The 17,703-nt window shown below is 47.7% G+C and overlaps 1 long non-coding RNA gene across 2 annotated transcripts in view; it reads right to left on the minus strand.

The window, feature by feature from the left end:
• LOC114770541 (uncharacterized) overlaps positions 1-3,677 on the minus strand; it is a 35,542-nt gene extending 31,865 nt beyond the window's left edge. For both annotated transcript variants that reach the window (XR_003743357.1, XR_003743358.1), the window contains exons 1-2: positions 3,582-3,677; positions 1,782-1,887 (exon numbers count right to left, since the gene is read on the minus strand). This is a non-coding gene — a long non-coding RNA (uncharacterized LOC114770541). The remainder of the gene's footprint in view (positions 1-1,781; positions 1,888-3,581) is intronic.
• Positions 3,678-17,703: the final 14,026 nt, after the last annotated feature.

Here is a 17,703-nt window from a genome sequence, read left to right on the forward strand (position 1 = left end):
TTTTGGAAGCTCATGATTCAGTTCTGCTCTGTTGAAGGACAATAAAAAGAGAATCAGGAAATTTCCTTTCCATGGTGGTTATCTGGTCAGCCAGCGTGCACAAGGCGTCATTCGCGTTGGCCTGAGGAGGAATGTAAACTCTGACCAGAACAAAAAAAGAAAACTGGTTTGCAGTGGATGAAAAAAGTGTCCAGGTTTGGGCATACAAAGAAATCAGAACATTTAAGTATATAAGTTGAGTCATAATAAATTAAATTAGATTACACAAGGAAGATAACAAGGTGCAAAATGGCATAGAAAGCTAGAAGATCACATGAAATGTGTCAGTATTGAGTCTAGTACTTTAGTCCTAACTGATGGCCTATAAAGGCTTCTCATTAGCCCGGAGGCATACAGGAAAGATTTCATAATGGGTAAAAGCAAAGAACTTTCCCAAGATCTTGGTAATCTTATCGTTGAAAAGCATTCTGATGGGAATGTTATAGGCACATTTACAAAATCCTGAATGTTCCTGTGAGCACTCTGGGGGCCATTATCCGGAAATTGAAATAGCATTAGTTCACAATAAACCGGCCACGATCATGTGCTCCAAGTAAGATCCCTGTCCAGGAGTCCCAAGAATAATCAGGAAAGTTCTCCAAGAGCCAAGAACCCCTCGGGCAGAACCTTGCATCAGAAGGTACTGTTGTTTCAAAGAAAACTAAAAGCAATGCACTGAACCGACATGGCATTCATGCACGCTCACAGCGCAAGACTCCATTGCGGAACATAAAGCAGGTTGAGGCCTGGTTAATGTTTGCGAAACAGCATTTGGAGAAGGTTGTGGATTATTGTGAGACTATAGTGTGGTCAGAGGAAAGTAAAACTTTTTGGAAGTCATTCTTCACACCATGTTTGATGAAGAGATGTCACTGCCCACCACCCCAAGAACAGTTAAGTTTGGAAGCATAATTTTTTTCTGGAAATACTTTCTGAACACTGTAAACTTGGCATACATTTGGAGGATTGCCTCTGCGACAGATTTGACAGATTCAAATGGGAAGCCACACAGAAACACTTAATGATGGAGTCCACACAGACATTGCAGAAAGCTGAAGAGGCAGCTACTGCAAACACTTAATGAAATGTAAACGATATAAACAAATGTCAACTACTGAGACATGTGATGTATTGCTGCCACACTTACCGCTATGTCCAACTAATGTTATATTGAGAACCTACATTGGAGAAGCTTTGCGACCACTGGGGGTCATCAATGTTAAAGTCCAAATGAATAATCAATGCGTTTCTCTATTGCAAAAATACACTTGAAGGTAAAAGTGAAGTGATTGTCACATTGCACACAATGAAATTTGTCCTCTGCTTTTAACCCATCAGAGTTGGTTAGCAGAGGGTAGCCATGTCAGGCTCCTGGGGACATTTACATTTACAGCATTTATCAGACGCCCTTATCCAGAGCAACTTACAATCAGTAGTTACTGGAGCAATCTTGCTCAGGGACACAATTATAGTAAGTGGGATTCGAACCCGGGTCGTCTGGTTAATAGGTGAGTGTATTACCCACTAGGCTACTACCACCCAGAGCAGTATGTAGGGATGGTGCTTTGCTCAGAGGCACCTCAGTGGCACCTTCGTAGATCGGGATTCGAACCAGCAACCTTCTGTTTATGGGGCCACTTCCTTAACCACTAGGCCACCACTGCCCCACCACTGCCCCACCCCACTTCAGTTTTCACATCAGTGGTGGGAGGGAACCGATTCATCAATCTAGACTTGCTTACCTACAAATGAGGGTGGATGAGCAATGACATCCTAGTCACAGGAAGCACCAATGCTGAACATCTAGAGACCATGGATGCAGTCCTGGAACGCCTGAAGGACTTTGGCCTACATGTAGGGAAAAGAGTCATGTGAGTACCTGGGTCACTGGAGTACCTGGGTCCCATAATTGATGCTGATGGCTTGCACAAGTCACCAGAGAAAGTACAAGCCATAATGGAGGCTCCAGCTCCTACCAATGTGAACCAATTAAGGTAACTCCTGGGCCTGAAACTATGTTGCATGGTTTATACCCACTCTGGCCTCCATGAAGGTCCTGACACATTATGATCCGAAGCACAGTTTTTGCTTAGTGTGATGCATCACCATATGGAGTTGGTGCTGTCATATCACATGTGCTTCCAAGTGGAGAGAAAATGGCAATAGCTTGAATGCTCAGTAAGGCATAGCAGGACTATGCACAAATAGAGAGGAGACATTAGCAGTCATTTTGGGACTGAGAAAAGTTAATCAATATCTCTATGGGCGGAGATTTATGCTGCTCACAAACCACTGACCTCTAACCTCCATCTTCAGTGCAGCCAAGTGAATTCCGGCAGCTCTAATTCTTGCTGCACTTAATTACACCATTCAGTACAAGAAGGGAATTCACAATGCCAATGCAGATGATCTGTCTTGATTAACACTGCCAAAAATAAATAAGGATGGGATAGACATTGTTGAGGTGCTTAAGGTTTACCAAAACTCCCAGTCAGTGCCACAGACACAGATCCTGTGCCTTCAGCAGTCCAAATGTGGATCACACAAGGAAGCATGGACGCAGACAGGGCTGGTAGGCCTGAGCTATCAGCCGTCATAGTTAGGCAAGGTGAAGTAGTGCAAGTAGTGCAGAATGACAGAATGACTAGTTCCAAGATGCCGCCAGTGAGGTCGGCTGCCATCGGCTGCCGTTGCAACTGCTCCGACCTCATTTACAATTAAGTACGCATTAAGTACAATAGAGACACTCTTGTTTCTATTAGTATACAATGCACTCACAACTTGAAGTTTTTAACTGCTCCAGATCCCAGCTGGCCGAGTGAGATCCTGAGGAACAACAAAGGACGCAAAGCGGCAGTCCGGGGGGGAAACAAGTCAGTGTCAGGAACAGGCTGAGAGCCTGTGCACACCGCACACCTCTGCCTAGCAACCTGCTCGCCAACGTCCAGTCACTAGAGAACAAGCTTGTTGACCTCAAGGCCAGTGTGCTGTCCTCACAACACATGACCATGTGAAGCTAGACAGCCAGCGAACAAATAAAAGAGGTCTCCACACAAGGCTTGCTTTTCTTGTTTTTACTGAAGAACTCTTCTTATATTGTAACTGAAAGATTCAAAAAGGCACTGGGGCAGTGGTGGCCTAGCGGTTAAGGAAGCGACCCCGTAATCAGAAGGTTGCCGGTTCGAATCCCGAGCCGCCAAGGTGCTACTGAGGTGCCACTGAGCAAAGCACTGTCCCCACACACTGCTCCCCGGGCACTGGTCATGGCTGCCCACTGCTCACTCAGGGTGATGGGTTAAATGCAGAGGACAAATTTCACTGTGTGCATCGTGTGCTGTGCTGCTGTGTATCACATGTGACAATCACTTCACTTTCACTTTCAAAGGAAAAAATAAATTACTAGCTAACACGTTTCAATGCCACACTTAATTATTAGCCTAGCTTACACATGTGCCTATTGCATTACATTAACGTCATATTTTAACAACCAAAAAGTGATTCCCATACATATCTGCATGCTTCATGAACACATCAATACTCACAAAGACGAAAGTTTCCCAAGGCACAAGCGTGTAGGGCACATTTAGCGTGTACATGCTTTGTTTTCTCTCCTAGTTCTGCCGAAGCACTCGTTTACATTTCCGGAGAAAATACGTCAAAGCGTCAAAGACAACTCCATTGTGAGAGTGCCCACTCGCTCATGTTTCTGCACGTACAACACAACAAGATCATTTGTGATACAGATGTCCCACTCGGATCAGATTTTAAACCCAAAACATTGTAACAGTTTTACTTATACTATTTACTTATACTATTTTTAACTATGAACATATGAATGAAAATATTTATACACTAATTACTGCCTTTGACCAAAAGGCATCACAGCCAGGGTAAAGTTCCAGAGAGACCTTCGTGACTGCAGCCTCCTCTCCTACACTGAGACATGTCTAAACTCAGTGGTGCCAGACCACTCCATCTAGCCAGCCGAGTTGTTCTTCTTGCACGCTCCTGCACACCCAACCTGGAACTATTGACCATCAAATGTTGTCCTTTTTATCTTCCTTGGGAGTTCACATCAGTCATCATCAGCGCCACTTACATTCCACCAAAAGTGGACACGGACACTGCCGTATTCCAGCTGCATGTGGCACTCACACAGCACCAAACGCAACACTGGGACGCTGCGCTTATTGTGGCAGGGGATTTCAACAATGGCAGCCTCAAACAATGCACTCACCAGCTACCACCTGTGTTCACAGAAATATTCAACCTCTCTCTATCTCAGTCGGTGTTCCTGTCCCAAAGACACCCCCTCTTGCCTTCCTCAATGACTACTGCCCTGTAGCCCAGTTTGTTTACCGTCCAAATCGATGTGCAGATGATGCTATCTCCTCCACACCCACCCACCTGGACACTCGGAAGGGAAAATATGTTAAAATGCTTTTCATCAACTACAGTTTGGCATTTAACATGATAATCCCTTCCACACTCACCACCAAATGAGAACATCTGGGACTCCACTACCATCATTAAGTTTGCTGACAACACTGTCGTGGTGAGCCTGATCTCTGACAACGACAAGACAGCCTGTCTGGAGGAGGTTGGAAATCTGGAGAATTGGTGCCAGAGGACCAATCTCCAACATCAGCAAGAGAAAGGAGTTAATAGTGGACTTCAGTACCAAACAGGAGAGGACCTACCAGACCCCTGTCATCAACAGGAGTCCAGTCGAGAGAGTGGACAGCTTACGATGCCTCGGTGTTCACATCACGAAGACCTGTCATGGTTCTGTCACATGAACACCGTGGTGAAAAAGGCCCGGCAGCGTCTCTACCACCTCAGATGCTTGAGAGACTTTAGACTGCCCTCCAAGGTGCTTAGGAACTACTACTCCTGCACCATAGAGAGCATCCTTCCATTAGCTAAACACATAATCTGTACCAAGCTCCCTGACCTTCAATCAATCTACAGCAAGCGGTGCTGGACCAACGTCAGGAAGATAGTGAAGGACCTCAGCCACCCCAACAATGGACTCTTCTCTCTGCTCCCTCTTCATGAGCCCAAATCGCCCTCATGCTCTCACTTCTGCCACACTGCCTTCGCTGACCCTGGGGCAGTCTTAAGTTTCATCGACCATGACTTAGCAATTCAACACCACATTTCCCTGGAACTGCTGCCTGCCCTGGTCACCATGACCTCTCTGGATGGCCATCCACGAGCCCCATCTGTTCTGGTCGTTGGGCTTGGTACTGGAATGGGGAGCCCATTGCCCTCACCGGTGCCTCCAGCCTCAGTCTTCCCAGTCTTTGACATCCACGCTGCCATAACACTCCCTGCCCTCAACACTCTACCCTCCTGCTACCACCTGCTACCTGGCCTCTGCATTTAATCCTTCCAAAGCTGCACAATTACCACATCGACACAGTGACATGGCCATCGATATGCTTACTGAAACAAAATCCCCCAGAAGAAAACCTGTACTCATTGTCCAAAGCAATAAATTCTTTAAAAATCAGAGGATGTGATTTTCTGGATTTTTTTTCTCATTTTGTCTCGCATAGTTGAGGTATACCTATGATCAAAATTACAGGCCTCGCTCATCTTTTTAAGTGGTAGAACTTGCACAATTGGTGGCTGACTAAATACTTTGCCCCACTGTATACTCACCATCACTCTAAGATGATGTCCAACAGGTGAGAGCAGTTCCTAAGAGATTGCTCACCTACCGACTGTACTACAGGGAGTGCAGAATTATTAGGCAAATGAGTATTTTGTCCACATCATCCTCTTCATGCATGTTGTCTTACTCCAAGCTGTATAGGCTCGAAAGCCTACTACAAATTAAGCATATTAGGTGATGTGCATCTCTGTAATGAGAAGGGGTGTGGTCAACACCCTATATCAGGTGTGCATAATTATTAGGCAACTTCCTTTCCTTTGGCAAAATGGGTCAAAAGAAGGACTTGACAGGCTCAGAAAAGTCAAAAATAGTGAGATATCTTGCAGAGGGATGCAGCACTCTTAAAATTGCAAAGCTTCTGAAGCGTGATCATTGAACAATCAAGCGTTTCATTCAAAATAGTCAACAGGGTCGCAAGAAGCGTGTGGAAAAACCAAGGCGCAAAATAACAGCCCATGAACTGAGAAAAGTCAAGCGTGCAGCTGCCAAGATGCCACTTTCCACCAGTTTGGCCATATTTCAGAGCTGCAACATCACTGAAGTGCCCAAGAGCACAAGGTGTGCAATACCCAGAGACATGGCCAAGGTAAGAAAGGCTGAAAGACGACCACCACTGAACAAGACACACAAGCTGAAATGTCAAGACTGGGCCAAGAAATATCTCAAGACTGATTTTTCTAAGGTTTTATGGACTGATGAAATGAGAGTGAGTCTTGATGGATGGGCCTGTGGCTGGATTGGTAAAGGTCAGAGAGCTCCAGTCCGACTCAGACGCCAGCAAGGTGGAGGTGGAGTACTGGTTTGGGCTGGTATCATCAATGATGAGCTTGTGTGGCCTTTTCGGGTTGAGGATGGAGTCAAGCTCAACTCCCAGTCCTACTGCCAGTTTCTGGAAGACACCTTCTTCAAGCAGTGGTACAAGAAGAAGTCTGCATCCTTCAAGAAGAAATCCTTCATGCAGGACAATGCTCCATCACACGTGTCCAAGTACTCCACAGTGTGGCTGGCAAGAAAGGGTATAAAAGAATGACATGGCCTCCTTGTTCACCTGATCTGAACCCCATTGAGAACCTGTGGTCCATCATCAAATGTGAGATTAACAAGGAGGGAAAACAGTACACCTCTCTGAACAGTGTCTGGGAGGCTGTGGTTGCTGCTGCATGCAATCTTGATGGTGAACAGATCAAAACACTGACAGAATCCATGGATGGCAGGCTTTTGAGTGTCCTTGCAAAGAAAGGTGGCTATATTGGTCGTTGATTTGTTTTTGTTTTGTTTTTGAATGTCAGAAATGTATATTTGTGAATGTGGAGGTGCTATATTGGTTTTACTGGTAAAAATAAATAATTGAAATGGGTATATATTTGTTTTTTGTTAAGTTGCCTAATAATTATGCACAGTAATTGTCACGATCCGGTCCGAAATGGGGGTTACTCCAGACCGGAGTTTAATTGTTGTCCTGTGTAATGTTCCCTAATCGTTTTCACCTGTGTTAATTGTATAAAGCTGCCTTGTTCGCTGTCAGGTCTTTGAAGTTATGTTCTGTGTTCACCAGTGTCTACGTCTTGGATGTCTCCCCTGTCTTTTAAATTAAACCCCTGTTTCGTGATGTCAGGTGAAAGCGTCCTTCATTCCACATCTTCTCGTCACTCTTCGTCCTCCTCTCCGTTCACCCGCCGCGTCATGCCCGCATGGACGTGACAGAAAGACCTGACCCACATTTGGACGCCACCTGACGCAGCCCCACTGAGATCGGAGGAGCCGCGACTCGCCGGGAGGACGCCACCAGCTTCCTTGTCCCTGGCCTTCCATGGCTTCATGTTCAGCAGGGTCCCGACCCCTGCCTCTCAGTCCCGTGTCTGGCGGTGTTGAAAGTGAGGAGCGGCCATTCAGCGGGGCGAGACGGAGACTGACAGGGAGCGGCGGACGCATGCGGACTGCGGACGAGGTGCCGGTACCAAACTGGCCCAAAGCCGTCTGCGCTGGAGAACCGCCGCTCGTCCATCGTGAATACTGGACCATTCATTCATTCAGTCATTTATCATTCCTCCCTGTTCATCATCTTTTCTCTCCTGGAGTCGATTCCATTCGATTCCTCCTGTCCACTCGAACCATTCAGACTCTGTGTTTGGATTTTCCTCCCTCCTTCATGGACTGCTTTGTCTGGCCCGCCAGGTGTCGTGCCATAGGAGGCGGGATTCTGTCACGATCCGGTCCGAAATGGGGGTTACTCCGGACCGGAGTTTCATTGTTGTCATGTGTAATGTTCCCTAATCGTTTTCACCTGTGTTAATTGTATAAAGCTGCCCTGTTCGTTTCTGTTCGCTGTCAGGTCTTTGAAGTTATGTTCCGTGTTCACCAGTGTCTACGTCTCGGATGTCTCCCCTGTCCTGTGATTCACCATTAAACCCCTGTTCCATGATGTCAGGTGAAAGCGTCCTTCATTCCACGTCTTCTTGTCACTCTTCGTCCTTCTCTCCGTTCACCTGCCGCGTCATGCCCGCATGGACGTGACAGTAATAGTCACCTGCACACACAGATATCCCCCTAAAATAGCTAAAAATAGAAAACAAACTAAAAACTACTTCCAAAAACATTCAGCTTTGATATTAATGAGTTTTTTTGGGTTAATTGAGAACATGGTTGTTGTTCAATAATATAAAATTATTCCTCAAAAATACAACTTGCCTAATAATTCTGCACTCCCTGTATAAGTTGGAAAAATGTGCTTTCCACCAGCGCTCCACCAAGTTCCTGGGTTTCACCATCTCACCACCACACAGGATGTGTCCAATATCTGATCCACTGGGCCGGTTACGGACCAGAGGAATAAATATGGAGCCCCAGCTCAGTTTTCATCTCCTGCCTCCCTGCCATCTCATATTTTCTTTTGTCTTTTTAACATTGTGGCAATTCACCTGCCTCCTTATGCTTCTTTGCACCAGGGATTTCATTGCCACAGGTGCTCACTGTCCTGTCTCGTCTTGTTTTCATGACACTGTCATCCTTGTCAGCCAGACCACAGAGGATGTGCCTTCACTTTCTGTTCACTCACTTTCTGTTTCAGAAAATAACATGCCATGCTCTTCTTCATCCATAGGCTTGGCCTCACAAACCATGGAAAATAATCCTTGACTGTTTTGATGTTTTAAAACATTTGAAAGTTACAAAATTTCCACGAAATTGCAAGAACCCAGGAGCTCTGAGAGTTTACTGATACAGATTGAACAGATAATTATTAATCAAGTCTAATGGTTAAAAGAGATAGAAGTAAAAAGAGAAATTATTGGTGGAATTCTGAATTCTCTTTGGATGAAAATCCTGCCTGTGCCAAGAACTGAACTGATCTTTTGACTAAAAACTGCATTCTTCAGACAATCAGAAGACTGCCAGTTCTCTCTATTGTTGTCACGTCTACGGACTTACGGGGGAAGGAGGCGCAGAGGTCTGACATGCTGGGAAGGGGTTTTTATTATTAAATAAACAATAAACACAAATAAAGACGGGCGCGGTGGCCGAAAACGATTTAACTTAAATAAAGAACTGAAACTAACCCGTAGGCGTGTGGCGATTGCCAGAACTCAAAACACATGAAACTAAACCAGGTCAAGTTCGTCCACGAAAATGCCAGAGACCCAGAAGGGGCGGAAACCTCCGGCATTTATGGGGCGTCAGGATTGGAGTCAGGTGTGGAGCCCAGCTGCAGGCAATCCTGACAGAGCCCCCCCCTCCAAGGGCTACGTCCTCGGAGCCCCAACAGTACCATCAGTGGAGGCGGCGGGGCGGACGGCGGCAACCACAGGGCTCCTGCCCTGCTGTATCCTCCCCTTGGAGGACCCGGTCCCTCGGCCTGGCTCCCCGGCGTGGTGAGGCGTGGCGGCCCCGGTCCCTCGGCCTGGCTCCCCGGCGTGGTCAGGCGTGGCGGCCCCGGTCCCTCGGCCTGGCTCCCCGGCGTGGTCAGACGTGGCGGCCCCGGTCCCTCGGCCTGGCTCCCCGGCGTGGTCAGGCGTGGCGGCCCCGGTCCCTCGGCCTGGCTCCCCGGCGTGGTCAGGCGTGGCGGCCCCGGACCCTCGGCCTGGCTCCCCGGCGTGGTCAGGCGTGGCGGCCCCGGACCCTCGGCCTGGCTCCCCGGCGTGGTCCCGCTTGGCGGCCCCGGAACCTCGTACCTGCACACAATAATCAGGGCCGATCCATCTGGGTACGTGTGGGCCCTGTCTCCACACGTCTCCTCTGACACGTCTTGTGTCACCCCCTGCACCGCGCAGGGAGATTGTCCCAGAACCTCCGGCGACTGTTCCAGGCACCCCAGGCTGGTGCCTTCTGGGACTATGCAGCCCCTCTCGCTGCCCGGCCCTGGTGCCAAGGGGGGGGCATTGCCAGACCATCCGGCTAGCCCCTTCTGCGTCCATTGGGACAAGCAGGCCCTCTTCCTGCCTGTCCCAGCTGGGTCCTCATGCCTACCCGGGGGCTCTATGGCGCTCCACCCCTCTGGAGGCGGACACAGACCCATGCCTGGCCCACCCTCCTCACTGGCTACCGGAGGACCCAGCTCAATCGCTTCCCCACCTACCCTCCCCTCAGGAGGAGTCCCCAACCCGAACTGCACCCCCCCAAAAAATTCTTTGGGGGAGCACCCCCCCCGGCTGGACTTAGGGGTACCTTGGGGCTTGTCCACCTTGCCTTGGACCAGCACATTCGGGTCAGGAACCTCCTCCCTGGGGTTTGGCTCCGCGGCTGGGTCGCCATCTGGTGGACACAAAGAGGGGAAGTGGGGGCGACATACGGACACATATGCCACGCACACACAGACAGACAGAGACAGACAGAAGAGAGGGTCGTCTGGCTCCCTCTCTGGGCTCTCCGGGACCTCCTCAGGGGGCACAGCCAGGATCTCGGGAGGTGCGACCTTTTCGTCGCCCGCCAGTGCTTGGTCTTCTTGCCCCGGATCCTGACTGGTACTGGATGTGGTGGAGGGGCAGAGTTCGATCCCTGGCTCAGGCTCTGGCCGATCAAACTCCACCCTCAGTCTCTGCTGGAAGTCCCGAAAACTCCTGTCGGTCTCTCCCTGCTGCCAGAGGGCTGTGCTCCAGCCCCATGCTGATCCAGTCAGACACGTGAGGATGGTAGTGATCTCATCCGTGTCTGCTGCCCCATTGAAGGGTCCTGGGACCATTTGGCTGTCCCACACGGGGCTGGGCACGTCGCTGGAGATGGTGGTGGGCGTGGGGGGTGGTGGACGTCTTCTCCAGCATGCGGGGGCGCTGGTGATGCGCTGCCGTTCAGCTGGGGAACGTCCGGGCAGAGGGAAGGCGGGTCGGCGACTGGAGCTGGGAGGGCATCTTCCCTGTGAGGCAGTTCCGGCAGTGCAGTTGCTGGCTGGCGACCTCCTGTCGCCCTGTTCCACCAGCTTACCCCCGCATCGCTGTCCTCCTCCTCACTGTTGTCGCACCTCTGGGACTGACGTGGGTTTCCACGGACCTCGCAACGATCATGGACTGGCACGATGGGCGGAGCCATCCCGGCACCGACTGCCCAATCGGCGTCATCCTCGTGTTGGTCCGTGTCAACCTCATACCCTCGGAAGTCACGTGGATCTTCACGGATGTCGCGACAATCTCGGACGCGCGCGCTGGGTGGAGCCATCCCGGCCCCGACTGCCCAACGAAAATCCACGTCATTGTCGCTTTCGTCATCTGTGTCCTCCCACCTGTGACTCCGAGGGTCGTCCACCCTGCGGACATCCTGGACCCAGGGTGCGATCAACTCCCATGGGCAGTACTCTGGCCAATCGGGCTGGAGCCTGCCCACCTTCTCGCTGGAGGGACGCCGCCGTTGTCGCTTCTCACCCCCCTGGAAGTGACGTGGGTCCCCACGGACCTTGCGACGATCGCAGACTGGCGCGATGGGCGGAGCCCAACTCTCGTCTCCCGTGCTCTCGTTGTCCGTGTCGTCCCAGTCCACGGGGAGCCTTGCCAGCAGAGCGCAGAGTTCTTGGCTCGACATGGCAAAGATCGTGGGGGTCGCATCTTCTGCGCTCGCAGCCCACGTCACTTCCTCGCTGCTGCCGACGCCAACGTCCTCGCTCCGCCCACTCACCCGCCGACGTTGTCGCTTCCGGGTTTCGCGGAGTTTCCCGGGGGTGACGTCATCACGCGGCGGCGCGTACCACGGCTTCTCGGGGAGAAAACGCTCCACCAGAACGGGCGGCGCGTCTCTCCCCTGGCGTCCGCCGCGCCGGGCTGCGTCCTTCGCGGCGTTTCTTCTCCTCTGCTTTCCACCTCTGCGCTTTTGGGTGGGTCTCTGGCATTCTTTCACGTCTACGGACTTACGGGGGAAGGAGGCGCAGAGGTCTGACGTGCTGGGAAGGGGTTTTTATTATTAAATAAACAATAAACACAAATAAAGACGGGCGCGGTGGCCGAAAACGATTTAACTTAAATAAAGAACTGAAACTAACCCGTAGGCGTGTGGCGATTGCCAGAACTCAAAACACATGAAACTAAACCAGGTCAAGTTCGTGCAGAGTCCACGAAAATGCCAGAGACCCAGAAGGGGCGGAAACTTCCGGCATTTATGGGGTGTCAGGATTGGAGTCAGGTGTGGAGCCCAGCTGCAGGCAATCCTGACAATTGTAATCCTGTTGAACCTGGCATCTGGTCCATATTCCTGGTATATATATTAGTATAACAGTATTACTTCTTATATTGCATAATGTGAGACAAGGGTTACATGTGTTATACTTTGTTTGCTAAGGGCTAGGCTACTTAGTGTTTGCCTTATGTTAGTTTTAGCAGTTAGCTACATATAAATGAACCATTGAGGTTATGTGGAAATAAGCGTGAACTTCGATGCTATTTCTTTGCTAAGTTACTATGTTACTAAGTTACTATGCTATTCAAGCATGTGTCAGCAGATCAGAACACAACAAGAAGCACAGTTTTGCTTTTAAGTGAAAGTGAAGAGATTGTCATTGTGATATACTGCTACACGTGCACACAACAAAATGTGTCCTCACCATCACCCTTGGTGATTAGTGGGCAGCCATGACAGGCGTCCAGGGAGCAGTGTGTGGGAATGGTACTTTGCTCAGTGGCACCTCAGGATTCGAACCAGCAACCTTCTGATTACGGTTCCGCTTCCTTACACGCTAGGCCACCACTGCCCCTTGCCCCTTTACTCTGATAAAACAGTCAACTTCACAATAACCAATGCCATTGATTAAAGGACGTACTGACTGGATGCATTGTTAACCACGGCGAGTTGGTAGAGTTTCCCAGCTCTGCATCAGCAGCTCAGATCAGCAGAGTGCTTAACACTGAGTTTTATACTCATGTAAGGTTCCCGGCAGGACCAGGTCTGTCACAGCAGGGGACATCCTTACACCTCAGAAAAACCACGAGAACCAGGAAATATACACTCTAAAAAACGCTGGGTTGTTTTTTCAACCCAAATGCTGGGTTGAGGCTGCTGTTGGGTTGATTTAACCCAATTTGGGTTGAAAATCGGTCTCGATCTGTAACCCAGCGGTGCTGGGTTCGGAACGCGGACCTGAAAGAGAGCACGCACGTCATGTCAACTACCTGGGACATCAGCGAGAGAAGCCGCCATTGTCTTTGCACCGTCTTTAGTTTCTGAGGGGCGAAAAAAAAAAATTTCTGAAGGGCGAAAAAATTATTTTATGAGAGAAAGCCGTGGGGTTAGGAGACAGGCGGAAAAAAATTCTGAGGCAAAAGCTGCGGGTAGAAGGACAGAGGAGACATTTTTCACTGCTTAATATCTTGCTAACCAACACTTGCTATGCTAACAATGCTTAATATCTTGCGACTGCATTGGAGCCACCAATTTGTGTGTACTCACTCACACGGAGATCGGTAAGCTTTATTTTGCAAATACAATGTGAAAGGGGGTTTTGGGGTTTAATGTTGTATTTTAGCAGTATACCTTTCTGTCTACATTTGTCTGTTTCTCTCAAGTTTGGACTACTCTGAGAGGAATACTGTCACAACATGAAAGACGCCTATATATAAACACACAAAATAGATTGTTTACAGTGCCTAAAATAAAATCACATTGAATTACAAAATATGTAATATTAGATAATTCTATACAGTTGATTGTAGACAAATTGCTGTTAACCTGAATATTCTCTTTTTGTCTTGTTTCTTGCACTATGTAGAGTCTATGGAGACTCCATGGACATCCCAGTGGGAATCCTCTATTATGAGGACAACAGTTCAGCAAGCCCAGCATTACCATAACTCAACCCCTCAAGACTGGGCATCAACCGAGAGGGCAAGGGAAGCACTCACCAACCTACCTCAAGCAATGTGCCTCTTGTTTGGCTTAACCTACGCACTTCACCTGCAGCACCCAAAGTGCTTGAAAACACGTTTACCTTCATTCAGCAGGCAATGTGAAATTAAGGTAGAAGTGAGCTACCTCCAAAGGTTCAGAACCTGAAGAATGAGCTTATAGCACAGCTCTTCATGCCTGATTGTTGTACAATTACTTTGCAAAGATTAGAGCAAATAGGCTTGCAGTTGTTCATTTTGTATCTGATTCTTCTTGTGCTTGATGTGTCTAGTATTGTTTAAAGAGGGCACATTTTAGGAAAGTTGCAAGTTTATTTTGACCAAATCTGATCCTTACTGCATAGATGTTCTTAATGCCTGCTTTGTTGTGTGTTTCTTACAGATGACTCTTATATCTTAGTTTATGCATGATAAGAAAACTTTTTTTCATTGCATTTACATGTCAAATTGTGTTTTTCTAAAGTTAATTTGGCTTCAATCTGATTCATTGTTACTGACTTTATTCCAGAAACACTGTGACTACAGTTTGATACATTTTCATAAAAATTGTCTTAATGTTGAGGTGGAGATGGAAAAAAAGTCTTAAATTCATATGGACACATTTTTTACATGATTTGTCATGAATAAAATTCCATTATTGAAATATGTATTGCTGTATAATTGTTTTTATTTTAGTAATTTTAATCACAAGTTTCTATATTAAATTTCTGACCCATTTTGGGTTCCATTCAACCCAGCAGCGTAGTCATTTTTAACTAATAGTTGGGTTAATAATCACAACCCGCATGCTGGGTTAAACGTGTAACCCAACTTGTTGGGTCAAAATAACCCAGCGTTGGGTTGGTCCCTTTTTGACCCAGCGCTGGGTTACCAAAATAACCCAAACTGAGTTAGAGTGTAATTGGTCCAACAGACTATTATTTACCAAATGGTCAAAAGATCAAAGAACCGGTGATTGACCCCCACGGACAATTATTATCAAATAGTCACGAGAAAGGGTGGATGAGATCTCTCCCACAGACTCTTCATCCTGAGGATGGCGGGAAAGCCCCTCTCACTTCTGGGGGAAGTAGAAGGGTTCCTTAGGTGTTTAATTTGAGTACAATATATATATGAATGTGTCAAGTACAGTGGCTTGTAGTACAGTGTTATTGGCTGTAATGTGTGTTTTTTACTGACTGGTGCTCATTAATGGGTCCTGGACTAAATGAACACTAATAATAACTGGCTATGGTCCTACCAGGGACTGGTGTGTTGCATCAGCCTGGTTTTCAGTGACTCTGATGGACTGATTGGTGGAGACTGGGTATTGGTTGTGGGTAGGTTTGTATGCCTTATAAATAGGGCCCACCTTGCATCGTGATGGGGCCGGAGAGAGCGGTGACGAGGAACCGGAACCGGAACCGGGACTCGTGAGGTCACCAGCGGCGCGAACGGCGGCGACGCGACCAGACGCCGGACCGTGACCGGCGGCGTAGTGGAGGGCGGAACAGCCAGTAACCGACAACGCGAGCTAAGTACCCCGCGAAGGGACGTTGGAGTTGTCATTTCCGGTTAACGCGTTATTGTATGTGGACCTGAATCATTCCATCTAGCAGCCCGACTGTGTTGGTGTTGCAGCGGGATCGGCGTATAGCGACGGGTGCCGACGAAAGAAGGAAGCGTGGACAAAGTGGAACGGCGCCTACTCTTGTTATGTTTTCATTCTTCCGGCCTGGCCGGGAACTGGGCGGAGCTTGTTGCCTGGCCGGGAACTGGGCGGAGCTTGTTGCCTGGCCGGGAACTGGGCGGAGCTTGTTGCCTGGCCGGGAACTGGGCGGAGCTTGTTGCCTGGCCGGGAACTGGGCGGAGCTTGTTTTCCGAGCATTCCGGAGGGCGACGTGGGCGTGTTCGCGAGATCCTGGACTGCGTGATCCGCCGCAGCTGCGGAGTGGAGCGCTTGGAGACCGACGTGTGAACAATTCCGGTTTGACAATTCGTGTGACTATTTGTTTCGTGGGTTTGGTTAGACTAGTTTTTAAGATCGGTATTTTTATATAGGTATATGTTATTAGAAAATTATTAATGCTGTGTATGGGGGTTAAGATAACCAGCCTGGTTTGTCACCATACTGATTTTATTACCCACCCAACCCTCTTAAAATGTGCATTTGTGGTGCTTCACTTGCGGTTTGTAAATGTGTGTTTGGTGTGATTTCTGATGAATTGTGGGTTTGTACGTGTGCTCTGAACTGTGGTCATGATTTGCTGTGTGTACCGGGGAGGGTGGCATCAACCCTGTAGTACTAGTGAGGTGTAACCGTTCCTGGCAGTATTTATTCTCATACGCCCCCAACATGCATCTTGTCTGATTTTTATTTAAACAAATAAAGTGTATGTTTGAATTTTACTTTGCGTGTTGCCTGTGTCTGGGGTGGACAAAAAGGGAGCATTAAGTAACCTTACGGTCATGACAAATGTATCATGGCAATACATGCGTGTTTAGATTTATTCTCATTGGCTCAATGTCCCCGGTCACAAAAATTAAACAGATCTAAGATATAACAAATATGTTAGTACTTAAACCAAACCATAACAACATCAAAGGTCTCCAACACCACCCCCAAAAGTGATCCAGATCGAGGATACAAAAGGGAAGGTAACGTGCCACTCAGGGAGTCACTGCATTCAATTTCTCCCACACGTGCTGCGGTTTTAAGAACTCTGCTACCTGTCTTTTATCCAGTGCTGTGTGTAACATCTGTTTGGTATGTTGGATGGATTTTCATTCAATCATTGTTTTGGACAATCTATCTCTGTAGAGCTGTGAAGACTATGTATCAAAATAAATATAAACATTGGTATCTTTAATCTCCAGTCTTGTTTTAGAATATTCTGTCAACTAAAGTTGCTGGTTATAGGGGGAGCTTTCTGATCGTATGGCAACATGCCAGATTTATGTATGTTTAAAGAAATACTTGATAGCATGTAAGCAGGCATTTTGTGTGAACCATAGAGTTCCTTTCTTCCTGCCCCTGCTGTGATCAGCCTGTAAGTCTGCATGGTAAGTTATTTTATTAATTATACTTGATATACTAATTGGCCACTGTTTTGCTGATCAAGATTTGTTGTCAATGAAAATTTGCAGAGTCTTTAGTTCTCCCTAACCTAATAAATTATTCAGTCCCTATAGTCCTCTTCATTCCAACTAAAGTGAATAGTCTTGGTAGCTATATTGGGGTCAGATAATACGAATCTAAAACTATATCCGGTTGATCAATAGATTAGTTTTCTATAATCGTTATTTTATTTTGTGTCAAAAACAGCCATACAAGCTAAACCTTTCACCGCCGTATCAGGTTCCGTTATTGGGCTGATAGGCGAGATTTACACTCAAAACCCTATGATTGAGAAACTTGTCCTAAACAGAGCAGTTTGAGCACCACAGTTAATTCACAAATATGACTGGTTCATCCCAGACAACCCTTTTCAGTGCAGATTATTAAAAGGGGATTGGAAACTTTTCATACCTTTTTTCTGGCTGGGTTATGTCTGACTTAAATTAAAGATACGAGGCCTCAGCACTGAGTTAAGGAGCATTAAACAGTCTAAAAGACTGCAAATTAGAACAAAGTCAGATACAGTTTTAACAATGGCTTAATGGTTTAATAATGATTTAATAAACAATGTGTGT

This window comes from Denticeps clupeoides, chromosome 20 (genome assembly GCF_900700375.1).
Source record: "Denticeps clupeoides chromosome 20, fDenClu1.1, whole genome shotgun sequence".
Classification (NCBI taxonomy): domain Eukaryota; kingdom Metazoa; phylum Chordata; class Actinopteri; order Clupeiformes; family Denticipitidae; genus Denticeps; species Denticeps clupeoides.